A 14,675-nucleotide genomic window follows, 5' to 3' on the forward strand; every position below is an offset into this window, starting at 1 on the left:
AGGGAGTTCTGGTCGTTTTGGACAACCAGACACGTCCTCGGTTCAATAGTCCTTTACACATCGACATTAAGGGATTCAAAAATTAGTTTCCAATAATTCGATGCTCAACATTTTTCTGTAATCATTCATAAATGATTTAACTAAATAATTCTTAAAGACTAAAACTGTTTAGAAAAAGCGTAAAAATAAATATTTCAATATCTACACTATCATTGATGTCAGTAGATATCTGTTCTAAAAAAAAAACATACAGTATAAAAATCCAACACTTTTATTCGATATTAAATAAATAACTGTATTAATCATATTATATTTTAATTATTAATTAGAGTGATAATTGTATTGTTCTTTTTTTATCAGTCGCAAATCGATCAACTATTTTGCCCACGTAAATTTGTATGTCCCTGTATATTGTATTGGATAAAGCTAAGCCAATTAACCTTTCCTCGCCCATGCATGACCTCATCTGAGTTTTTAATCTAATAAACAAAACAATAAGCAAAATATTAAAAGCGGGAAAGCATAATATGATTATTAGTTGAGAGTTGAGCAGAAAATTTTAGGAAGTAAAATTGCTAAATCATACACAAAAATTAAAAATATGCTGTAACTACATCATAAATTTGGCAAATTAAAAAATTAATTCTATAACAAGCTCTATTATTAAGGAATAATTCTCTAATCTGCAAGTAGAAAAACAACGTTCTGCCGTGGCAGTGCTTATTGGCAAAGCAGCAAGAATATTAAGCAGTCACTTCAATGTAAAATAAATTATTTCAGAACAATCATCCAATGCTTGAAATACATTTCCCGGTAAAAGTTTAGTAAACGTTTTTAAATTCAATATTATGAAGTTATTTGAAACTAGCTGTCCCTATGTGCACTTCGTTGCCCGTACAAAATGCTTCTGTGTAAAGTTTGGTTGCCCAATGCTATAACATTTAGCGCGAGGATAAAAACTATTTTTGGTTTTTCTGATTTAGTATATTATATAGATGATATATCTCTGACATATAAACTTTATTAATTAAAAAATGGTTACTAAGTAACAGTAATGTGATATAAATATTCAACACTATGCATGTTCAGAAGAGTCTCTCCTAATCGGCATACTTTAACCGATCTTGTGTGAGATGTATGTCTAGATAGTTGTGTTTTTTCATTTAGGCATACTGACGTTATTTATTCAGAACAATCAGGTTGCCACGGAAACCCACCGGGCCGCCGTGACGTATTATAAATATATACGATTTACACGTTTATTTTAATTATTAATTTCTTAAATAATAATTAACTTTATCGGACTAAATTTATGCCTATGTGACACTCACAAAGAATGTGACTTTCTATTGGTAAACGAATTTTCAAAATCGGTTAAGTAGATCCAGAGATTACCCCTAACAACGGCGTCATAAAACGATATAAATATATATAATATACTAGCTGTCCCCGTGCACTTCGTCGCCCGTAAAAAGAATAATAGTCCATTTGTACGACTATCATTTGTACCGTTTGGGCAAGTGAAATTATTTTTACCTATGTGAGGTAAAAACCTGCTGACAGATACGGATAATATTATATTGTTAATCACTATTATCGAAAATTTAAATAATTAATTGTTGAACGTAAATTATGAGCATTTTCATACAAAGCCATTAGCCATAATAGATTACTTTAAAATTTACTAATTATATTAAATGTAATTTTATTTATAACTTTTTGACTGTAGATTACTATTTACTTACCTATATAATAATATTATTAATATCTATACCAATATTTTATTTTAAACAGGACTTTTTATTAATTGTTTATATTTTGTATGATTTTGTTAATTAATTGTTGAGTGTAGAACATAAATTTAAACATAATAAAGACGTAATATAATTGAGCTATTCGGTGTCTTACGCCTCAGAACAATTCATGTCTACACGCCGATAAAATACACACACAAAAAAAAGGTCAGGTTGCAAGGTAGCTGGAAATTAGAGAGTAGACCATCAGGCCTCTGCGCCGTGCCGTACCGTATCGCGTTATCGGCCGACTGCTATTGTTATTAATATAGATATACAAATTACACGTAAAAATTTATTTTTACCGATTTCATCCCTTCAAAATCAAAATTTTGAAAAATACTTTCTTAGTGCACGGTAAAATTATAATATTAATCTATCCTCAAAATTTCAATTCGATAACTTAAATAGGTTCGGCTCTACGTTGATTATTATAAAATACACTTTTCTTTATATATAATTACATAAATATGTACTATAATATATAATAACGCCAATAACGGCGTACTGTGGTCTATACTTCTATAGTCTTCTTGCATACTCTGAAAGATAGGTTTTGCCAAGTACATATTGTGGTGATAAATGTTATATTTGTTGTGTATCCGTTTGTCGTACGTTAAATGCGGTTTTGTAAATTTATTTATATCAATTTGCAGAGTCGTAGCTGGGCTTGGCGAGACTGGCCAAAGCTAAGGTCCCATAAAAAAAGAGCGCAAAAGCCAAAATAAAATATGCCTATGTTATTATTAATATTAATAATGTAAATTGTATTAAAATATTTTCAAAGTAGTAATACTACATATTTATTTGTTTATTCATAAAATACGGGGACATTTTTGGCTATTCAAGATAGATTAGGGACCATTCAATAATGCATAATATATAATAATAATAATGCATATAGGTATATATGTATAATACAAATATTACAAAGTGCTTATGACATAAAATATTTATTTAATACGTTATAATATTACGCCAAATGATAATAATTTTGAAAATCGATTTGCATGATTATTATTAAATAAATATATATATATATGTTTAAGTTAAAAATTGGATTCAAAATTCAACTCACCCTCGCCAATATATTCATATTTATAGGTATGTAGATACTTACTCAGTACTTATTCAGTTTTTATTTAGATACTTTATTTAGTATCCTAGCAACCGTTAAAAATAAATAAATAAAAATTTAGTTTTACTGCGTTTTGTTATATACCAAAATATTAATATTATATTATATAAATATATATACATCTCCTATTGGGAGGACGGATAAAAAAAGAAAAAGAAAGTCTAAACCATATTATAATTATGCACAACGAAATTATTAATATTTCAATTATTTATATTACCTACTAATCACTTTATTATATAAAAATTAATCATATTATTATATCATTATCCACTAAACATTTATATTATATAATTATCCACTAAATAAATATATATTATCCATTAACCACATATTTTATTGTATTAATGAAAAATAATGTAACTACTAACCAATATAACTTCGGAACTGGGAGATGAACGAACTCCACGAGTTATCGAATTTGATATTTAATTAAATTCGAGTTCTGAGAAGCTCGAACGCGGCGATTGCGATTGACCACCTACAGTGCGTGGGCAGAGCGTCACCGGACAACATATTAAGATTTATCATCGCATGTGCATCCTGAAATGCGTAATGGCGTGAGATCGTAATGACGCACTTGGAATAGGCCAGAACGGACATGAGTAGTAGGTCGGGAGACACCAACTATATAAGGGGGCCCTGGAGAGGACCTCTGGTAGACGTGATTTTATCAGAGTTAGCGCAAGCATCTTCACGCCAGTCTACATCAGAATCTTGTCAATTGGACTTAGAATAATTTTCAATTAATTAAACACTTAGAAAATATTTTAAATAAAAAACACTTAGAAATATTTTTTCATTTTTCTTCATTCGACACGACCTTTTCGACAACCAGTTGTTGGCCCACTGCAATACTTATTATAAAACTGTAGGTACTGTTATTTTTATTTACTATTCTTTTTATGTAACTTTTTTTCGTATACTGTTAATACATTTAAGATTTTAAAATTTGTATTTAAACATTCTAAACTAATATAATATGAAGTATCAACTTTTATTATACTATAATTAGTAGTTTTATTGATATAAATTACACATATTAATAATTTTATAATACAAAATTGTCAATTTGTGAAATAGTTAGAAAATGTATTTTCTTGCGACCATAACGAGCAGCTTTCTAAAAAAAGTTTTGTTGAAAGGGCCCGTATGAAATTTCAGCTCCGGTGCCAAATAGTTCCTTAATCTGGTCTTGAATATAACTATCACGATATTTCTTGACGTATATAAACTGCGGTAGTTTTATCGTGTTTTAGTGCGTTGCTAGGTAACAAAACAATTAACATGACAGTTTTATATTTAAAAAAAAAACAGACTTCGAATTATATTTTTTTTATTATAAAATAAAAGAATATTATCAGAATATTTGATTTTAAATTAATAAAGTAAAATCAGTTTTAAAATGTTTCACGACTATAATTGTTGATTTATTTTCGGTAATAAGTACGGAGAACCCCAGGTTTTTCGTTATCGTGCCGCCGTCGTCCCAATTTATCAGCTGGTAACGACAGTACCACTCTTACCTACTAAATGAAGGTACATGATTTAAATTTTAAACCATATTATCTAGTTCTTCAGTGGCGCCAGTGCAGAACAACGACGCGATGTCACAAATATGTGCACTTGTGACTTGTGAGACATCTGGTTGAAGGATCCGTTTGTAATAATTTCCTGTGGCCGCGTTCATATATAAAAAAACAAATGGCCGATGCACTATGTCTATGTGTAGAGCTACAGATGTGATGTTTTATCATCGATTATTCTGGTAAGTTACAAGTCCCCTGACACGATAGCATATTAACAAAGTGTACATGGTCACGGCACTACACATGAAATAACCCAATTTCATTGGCCCATTTTGGCCAAAAATGTCCATCACCCAATTTCGCGAAGCTTTGGTAGATCAAATTCTTGTATTGGACCAACCAAAAAATATTCAAATAACAAATCACTCCACCTCTAGAAGCTCAATATCATATTATTACTAGTACAATATTTATAAAATATGGTGTATACAATATACTTAATTCAACTATTATTAAATATTTAACAATGATTTAACAGTAAATAAATATCAATGTTAAATAATAGCGTTTTAATAAATATTTAAAAACCAATCGTTATGGCCAGTTTTATGCGTTATTAGCTTAAAAATAAATTACAGGCAAAATCTATTGATTTATGCTAAGTGGCTAAGTCCAAAATCATATTAAAACTGTATTTGTCAAACTCGACCCACTCAGTTTTTCGTATTTATATACGTATACCACATCAACAATCTTCAACCATATACTATGGGTCAGTGAAAGTCCAAAATCTAATTTTCATATTATCTTCGACTTTTAACTCTTCACGTTTTTAAGCTACTATCTTGACTTTTTTAGTTTTAGTCGGTTAGGTTAGTTATTATACTATTAAGTAATATTTATATTATTCAATATTTTAATGCCTATATTATATTATATGCATTTGTTTAACGTTTGGTTATCCCTTTGTTGGGCGTACTATACAACTATACATATAATATCTGTATATATAAAAATGTCGTGTCACGAATCACGATGTATGTTCGCGATAATCTCCGAAACTACTGGTAATATATAGGATAGTTTTTATCTCAATATTATTTTTTGCATTGCAATTATTGTAATAAAGAAAGTTATAGAATTTTCGAGAAATGTTCAAAGGTATAAAATGCGAAGTTCGGTACGACGTATTCATCAGTTAATATAAAGCGCCACAATCTGACCGAGTCAGTCATTATCGAGTTAATCGGCGCGTCTCGAGTTTCGTTTGTTATTTTTATTTATACAGTTTAATTTGTATTGGTTTAGTGTTTTCGTATTTTACTTTACCTACACACTGACCATAAATACTTTGTATTGTGTTATTGTTGTGCAGTGTTCAGTAATGAATATTCTTTAATTTTTTTTGAATTTAGTATAATGCCGCGGAAATCTAACCTTAACAATCAGTGTAGTAAAAATGCACGACGTATGCGTGCTAATAGAGCTCATGAATCGGAAGAACAAATTGCAGCAAGAAACGCAGCTCAACAAATCAGAACAGCAGAAATTCGCAGACAAGAGTCTCGAGAACAGCGTGATGAACGTCTACGACAAAATATATAAGAGAACAAGATCGGCGCGAGAACGGCACATAGCCACATTTAGAGAATCTCTTCGTGTTAGCGAAAGACGGGTTAACCAGGAATGTTGTACACAAAGTAGTACTTAGATAATTTTTAGTTTTAATAATTTAATTTATTTTTGTATGTTTTTAATGTATATAGTATATTTTGTAAGTAGGTCACTGATTATAAACAATAATTTAATATAAGATGAATAAAATGTAATTGAACTTAATAATAATATGTGCAAGGTGTTTAGTAATAAGTTAACACATTAAACTAAACGTTTAAAATTAAAAAACTTTAATAAAAAGTGAAATTGTGAACATTTCCGATTGACCATCAGAAATTGACTGAACAAAAATTCAAAATTGTATTTTGTTTAGAATATTATTTCAACGATCGACGATGTTTATCGTTTTGTAGTTACGCAATTTTGTGGCCAGATTAAAAAAAAGAAATATTAAGGTTTATTATTAATTGGTCAAGATTTCTTATATATTTTTATTTCAATAAATTAAATTATTGATATCGGCTCAACGGACATTGATGAAATTATAATGTTTGATTAAATTAGCTTAGAACAGGAATAATAAAAAAAAAAAAGAAAATCAAAGTTTTGAATTTGATTGCACATTATCGACATGCAACACAATATATACTGGACTATTAGTAAATATATTATTTTTGAATTAGTATTATGTTATAACGAAATACGTATGAAATCTAGCTAACTGGAGTTGAATGAAGGTACTTACCTCAAAGCCAATTTTTTGTAATAATTCAAGACAATAAATATCACTATTTAATATTTTATACACAAAAATTATTTAGTCCAACTACGCAGCCAACCGATCAAAAAATATTTTTTTTAAATTAGAAAATAAAAAATATAATTTATCCACACTTGTTAATTTAAATGTTAGCATTAAGCATTCGAATTTAACACAAATGGATTTTGTACCGTTAACGAAGTACGCAGGGACAGCTAGCCGACCCGCACGCACTTCGCCGGGCGTCAAGTATTTTATTTCTTGTTGGCTGATACTTTGTACTGCGCGAGTATATATAAATATTCGCAGTTTGCACAAACTTACAAACTTAATCTCTTTATAATATCATATTATAAGTATATAAGTTTAAATTAATGATTAGGGATTACTATCATAACAATATATTATAATACGTTATAATCTTACTATAACGGCCCGATAGCGAAGTTCTACCTATATGGTTATATTGCTAAAATTTTTGCTTTTATAGTATCTACTTCTACAATATTATTTTAACTTTTTAATCTATAATCTATATATTGTTATGAATACATTAGGTACTTTAAGGGTTTAACCGGAGTATAATAAGGTATTTAAATAAATATAAAATATTTAAGAGCAGTAATACATGGACTTTAAAGTATTTATGACGAGGCTGTGTCTTGAACACCGCCTTGCCTTGCTTGTTCACGTAATCTGAATAAGATAACGAATATATACATTGTAATCCAAATCTTTCAACAGCCATTGCAGTAAAATTACTGGTGCACTCCACATTAATCATTTGATATCCTAACTCCAAAGCCAACTCTCTAGAAATTAAAATATTATTAATGTTCAGTTATTGTTCATTAAGTATTACAAATAGTATGTATAATATACGTATACTATTTTTTTAAATAAAGATATTTTAAGCTGAAAATTAAATTTTTTATTTTTATTATTCACTGTGGTCATGTAAATAAGACATACAATTTTTTTTAATAGAGGAGAGAGTGATTTTTATAACACATAAGTAATTTAAATTACGAATTAGAATTAGCAATACCTATATTTATATGAAATTATTGATTATTTTTTTAAATGTCAATAACAATAATGGTTTTTAAAGAGTCCCCTCTGAACCAGTTAAAACGTTTTGAGCACCAAAACAAGATAAAAAATAAATAAATCGTTCTAGATATTTAATTTAGAACTATGTCATTCAAAAACACTTAACATATACCCATTTAGGTATAATATTAAATATTAAATATTTATCGACAAATGTATTACCTGATAACAGTAAGTTAAGCGTCAGAGTTTCTATATTATAACATTATGACCATTATGTTGTTACTTTTTAACACCTCATCGGTCCTCGTGGTACAGATTATATTTTAAAGTTTGTGACAACACAGCCTCTATGTTATTATTACTAAGTAAGCATTCGCGTAAGTTATACTGCTACTGCATAATAACAATATTGACAATGTATTTTACAAAAACAATTATAATCGTATACGAACAAAAGAGTTTTATGCATTTGATGAATACAATAAATGTTTACAGCAACGTAATCTGCCGACGAGATCGGATTCAGTCGCGTTCACTGACGGTTTTTTGAGTGCGTAGAATGATCGAACATAACACCAGCAGATAGTGCTACTGTTATAGTCCAAATCCTTTGATCATAAACGAAGGGTCGGATCCATGACACTCGTTAGCGTTGTTGGATACGAACACTACAAAACTAAAAACCACAATAATAGAATTTAGTGATGGACATTGGCGACTCGTGGTGTTCATTAGTGGGTAGTGTATAATTTTTGCAAGTTTATTAAAAAAAAAAAAAATCAAGTTTTAATTAAAATATTATTAATACGCTCAGTGACGGATTAATCACTAGGCTCGTGAGACGGAAAATTTGTGTTATTTTATTTTTATTCTCAAAATAATGAACCAAAAAAAATAAAAATATTGAACCAATACTATTTTTCACTCCGGGGCGGCTATAGTTACCCATCACTCTTCGATGTTAACACATTTAAACTACAATCCTTGGATAGTATTTCAAAAAGTGGATTGTAAACACTGAGCGTGCCTCACGGCGCGGTGAAGGTTAATCCGCCACTGGCTGAATTAAAATTTAAAACTAAAGTAGTGCAATAATAAATATTATTAAAATTACTCGTATTTTAGTGTTTAAGTTTGATTGGTTTTTGTATTCCATTAAATTATGGAATTTATCGTTTAGACTTTAGAATGCCTATTTATATAATATACATGCCCTCGCATTGCAATATGTTATGAAACAGCAACCAAACACTTATTATTAGAAGCATGACAATAATATAACTGGTTGATTATTGACAATAATGACGATTTACGATACGAATTATTTTCAATCATATTTAGAAGTAATTAAGTAGTGTATGGACTACGGGCATCAACCATGATATTTCCAAATGCTTAATTTGGCAATATTTAATATTATAATAAAAATAAAGTGTAGGTAGCGACATTATTATACCTATATATCAGTAGAAAAAAAAAGACCAAGAAGGATAGACCCACGTAAACACGAAACTGATCTACTGTATACTTTTTAAAGGTCAAAATTAAATAGAAATATGTAAGTGTAACGTGTAAACTTTCTTTGTCAGCAAAATTGGAAGTTCAATAAAGAGTACAATTTGTACAAATTATATGGTTGACTTTTTTTAAATCTTTATGTTCAATGTTCCTTGTTTATATTATAACAATTTATGAACATTAAATTATAATACTACAATTATAATGTATAAACTAAGTTATTAAACATTTCAAAGAGTTTACATATTATATCTATTTTAGCTTTCAGGTATAATTCTGAAGAAGACGTGGGAGAGTGTACAGGTAATAAAAATTGGGAGTTTAGTAAGCATACAAACACCCACGTTTTAATTGTTTAAGGTTTGGACTTTAAACAGTGTTTACACAAACATTGATATTCTCTATGGTTTACAAGAAAATAGATTAGGTATACAATGTATGCATATTAGTCTATTATTAACTTCTTATTTTGTGTTAAATCGACAGAATCAAGTGACATTATACATATTATTACTTATCAACAATTATATTTAATTAAATAATATACCTAAATATAACGTCCACCGACGTGTATATATGCAGTGGCGGCTCGTAGATAAGGGCGATGGGGCGGTCGCCCCCTTCTAAAGTTATTATTTATTACTAATTTTTAAGTTTAATATAAAATTTCAAATTCATATTGTAGTATAATATTATTGTCATAAGCCTACTAGTTTCGGTAGAAGTTTCTTTAGATTATCATGATATTAGCTATAGCCATTACAATAGCAACCACCCATATTGTGTTTCATATATAATAAACAACTAAAATTCAATAAATAAACAATAAAACAACTGCAACTTATATTGATCTTTTAATTTTATATTTTACCGTCCGGTATATCCAGCACCAGACGTTTGGACATAAATAATGAAATAAATAACAAATTCAAAGTAATTAAGTACTAAACATCAGAACAACACCATCGTATTGGGACAATTCGAACACGGATAATTCGTCGCGACCTGTTTAGCGTTTGTCCGTTTCACCGTCAGATAATACTATCGCAGATCGTTTCGCCGCAAAGAATTAACTTCTCTACGAAATATCAATAATACCAATGTCAATATTCAACAATACTAAGATTATGGAATTTTTTCAAACCTTAACACCTGACAATGTGCGTACGTTCGTCCCTAATTATCACACTCTGAGTTGTGAAACATACATTTTGATATGTTCCTCAATTAAAATCAGGTAGGTACATTTTATCACCTTCACACTAGAATCTACTCTGAGGACAAACAATTTTTTTAGAAAGTATAATATGAAAAAAAAAGTCATATAAAGCAATACAATTATGTGACAAGAACTGATATTATTTACTTTTATAATATACAAATTTTTTGCTAACGGCGCTAACGCGTTTAGTTTGAATATGTGTTTACGCTCCTCAAAAGGTTTTCAATCAATTCAGTTCCTTGAATAAGGTATTTAAATTCTTTTGCTAAAAGGTCGAGTTTGAATTTGTATGGATATTCAGCACTCTTTATAAATATATTATTATCTTCTTCTAAAGTGGAGTTACTCTGGCCCAGAACATGCTCGTCCAATTGCGTTTTGTCAATAACATTTGCAATTATATTTATATTATAAACTAGTCTAAATATGTGAAACCCTTTCTAGGTATAAACTTAGATTAAAAGTATTTTTACACGTTTCGGCCTTCGGGCTTGTAGTTTTCGCCCCTCAAGAGGTATTCAATCAATTTAGTTCCTGGAATAAGATATTTAAATTCTTTTGCTAAAAGGTCGAGTTTGAATTTGTATGGATATTCAGCACTCTTTATAAATATATTATTATCTTCTTCTAAAGTGGAGTTACTCTGGCCCAGAACATGCTCGTCCAATTGCGTTTTGTCAATAACATTTGCAATTATATTTATATTATAAACTAGTCTAAATATGTGAAACCCTTTCTAGGTATAAACTTAGATTAAAAGTATTTTTACACGTTTCGGCCTTCGGGCTTGTAGTTTTCGCCCCTCAAGAGGTATTCAATCAATTTAGTTCCTGGAATAAGATATTTAAATTCTTTTGCTAAAAGGTCGAGTTTGAATTTGTATGGATATTCAGCACTCTTTATAAATATATTATTATCTTCTTCTAAAGTGGAGTTACTCTGGCCCAGAACATGCTCGTCCAATTGCGTTTTGTCAATAACATTTGCAATTTTATTTATATTATAAACTAGTCTAAATATGTGAAACCCTTTCTAGGTATAAACTTAGATTAAAAGTATTTTTACACGTTTCGGCCTTCGGGCGTGTAGTTTTCGCCCCTCAAGAGGTATTCAATCAATTCAGTTCCTGGAATAAGATATTTAAATTCTTTTGCTAAAAGGTCGAGTTTGAATTTGTATGGATATTCAGCACTCTTTATAAATATATTATTATCTTCTTCTAAAGTGGAGTTACTCTGGCCCAGAACATGCTCGTCCAATTGCGTTTTGTCAATAACATTTGCAATTATATTTATATTATAAACTAGTCTAAATATGTGAAACCCTTTCTAGGTATAAACTTAGATTAAAAGTATTTTTACACGTTTCGGCCTTCGGGCTTGTAGTTTTCGCCCCTCAAGAGGTATTCAATCAATTTAGTTCCTGGAATAAGATATTTAAATTCTTTTGCTAAAAGGTCGAGTTTGAATTTGTATGGATATTCAGCACTCTTTATAAATATATTATTATCTTCTTCTAAAGTGGAGTTACTCTGGCCCAGAACATGCTCGTCCAATTGCGTTTTGTCAATAACATTTGCAATTATATTTATATTATAAACTAGTCTAAATATGTGAAACCCTTTCTAGGTATAAACTTAGATTAAAAGTATTTTTACACGTTTCGGCCTTCGGGCTTGTAGTTTTCGCCCCTCAAGAGGTATTCAATCAATTTAGTTCCTGGAATAAGATATTTAAATTCTTTTGCTAAAAGGTCGAGTTTGAATTTGTATGGATATTCAGCACTCTTTATAAATATATTATTATCTTCTTCTAAAGTGGAGTTACTCTGGCCCAGAACATGCTCGTCCAATTGCGTTTTGTCAATAACATTTGCAATTTTATTTATATTATAAACTAGTCTAAATATGTGAAACCCTTTCTAGGTATAAACTTAGATTAAAAGTATTTTTACACGTTTCGGCCTTCGGGCGTGTAGTTTTCGCCCCTCAAGAGGTATTCAATCAATTCAGTTCCTGGAATAAGATATTTAAATTCTTTTGCTAAAAGGTCGAGTTTGAATTTGTATGGATATTCAGCACTCTTTATAAATATATTATTATCGTCTTTTAAAGTGGAGTTATTCTGGCGCAGAACTGGCTTGTTCGATTGCATTTCATCTATAACATTAGCAATTTAATTTGTAAACAAATTTTTTCTTGTTCAACAGCTGAGTACCGTTCTATTAAATGAACAATATAATGTACACTAAGGTACTTACTTAGTTAACATATAGCCAGTCTTGTGCTTGTAAATGGTCCTCCACTAGGTAAATGGATACCTACAAATCAGGTATATCAGTAGTTGGTTGGTAAATCATAAGACTGCTGAAGATACTAAAACAAAAAAACAAAAATTCAATAAGGAAGGAGAAACAAGAAAAGAAAAAAGTTTATGGAAAATACTTTAGATTATAATAATAGTAATTAAAATGATTAAAATATGCATTATTATTATATTATTTATTCGATAAATCATTTTATTGTTATTAATAAAGACATTTTATTATAAATTTAAAATTATTCGGTTTTAGTTAAATATTTTATATTTTACTAATTAATAATTACTAATTAGAGACTCTGAAATGATGTGTGTGAAACAAGGAATTTCATGCATTTGTAAATTTTTATGGTTAATATGATAAAATTTATGCGAGTAACAAAATACAATTCACAATATTTATGAATATTGCATTTTAGGGCTTTCCACCCTGATTACCCTGATATTTTTAAAGTACCAGAAATAATGATAATACCTAATCCAATTAAACTGGAAATCAAAGTATTGTAAAATCTAGTATTCATTAGGTTTCCCGATTAGAATATTTTCTTGACGGTTCTCGTTGTATTTGTTGTAATTAAAAATTTCAAACATTCTTTCGGAAGCTCTCCATGTATCACAGGAAAAAAATTAAATTATTAGATCATCAATTAATTTAAGAAGCACCTAGTCTAACCAAAAATTAAAATTATATAATTTACACAAGTGAGTTTTATTTATAATTATTGTTAATGATAAACAATTAAGCAGAGCTAATATTTACCAATTTATCATACCTGACGCCACGAGATATTTAAAAATATAAAGTATATTAAATAATTCAATAAGTATTTAATGAATTTCGAAAATTAATTTGTTATAATAGTTACCTCACTATTAAGGAATTGAATGATAGAAAATATAAAGGTATATGTATATCGTGACAACCAAATTATTGTTAGTTTGTCGATTATTATTTTTAAGTCCGCAATAATGGTTAGTTCAGTAGCGTAGCCAGGGGGGTTTGGGTCTTGACCCTCCTCCCTTCGGCCGTATTTTTATCAAAAATATTATGTTTATAATATAGGAATACAATCATTTGGTCGTGGTAAAATGTATTTTGTTATGCCGTATTAAATACTATAGTATTTATCTATAGTATTTGGTAATATTATCATTGAAATATTAATACCATAAAATGATGATAACATTCATCATTCTCAACTTATTTAAATACTATTGGTCCTGAATATAACAAAAACATACGATACTCTGTTGCTTTCCAGTGCATGATATCCTGTACCCCCCTTATTTTTAATGAAAAATCAGATGGTAAACAAGTATATAAAGACAAAAGTAGGGTTACCAGACGTCCTCTTTTACCCGGAAATGTCCTCTTTTTAAGCTTAATAATAACGTCCTGGGTATTTTTTCAATATTGGAAAATGTCAGGGTTTTTCATGAAATGTGAATTTATTAAATAATCACCTCGATGTATCGATATCAGTATATAACATGTTCAATGTTCACGATCGGGATTATGGTCATAATTAATACATAACAATAATCACATTATTAGAAAAACAGAAAAATATTGATGTTGACAATATATCTAAACCCTATTGTATTTATTAATATTATAATTTATGCTATGATTTTCTTTATTTTCATTATTTTTTTTTTTTATATATTTACAAATATTTGATAAAGACTATACAAATAAAACAGCATATTATGATAAAAAA

Source organism: Rhopalosiphum padi, chromosome 3, assembly GCF_020882245.1.
Source record: "Rhopalosiphum padi isolate XX-2018 chromosome 3, ASM2088224v1, whole genome shotgun sequence".
In the NCBI taxonomy this organism is placed as follows: Eukaryota; Metazoa; Arthropoda; class Insecta; order Hemiptera; family Aphididae; genus Rhopalosiphum; species Rhopalosiphum padi.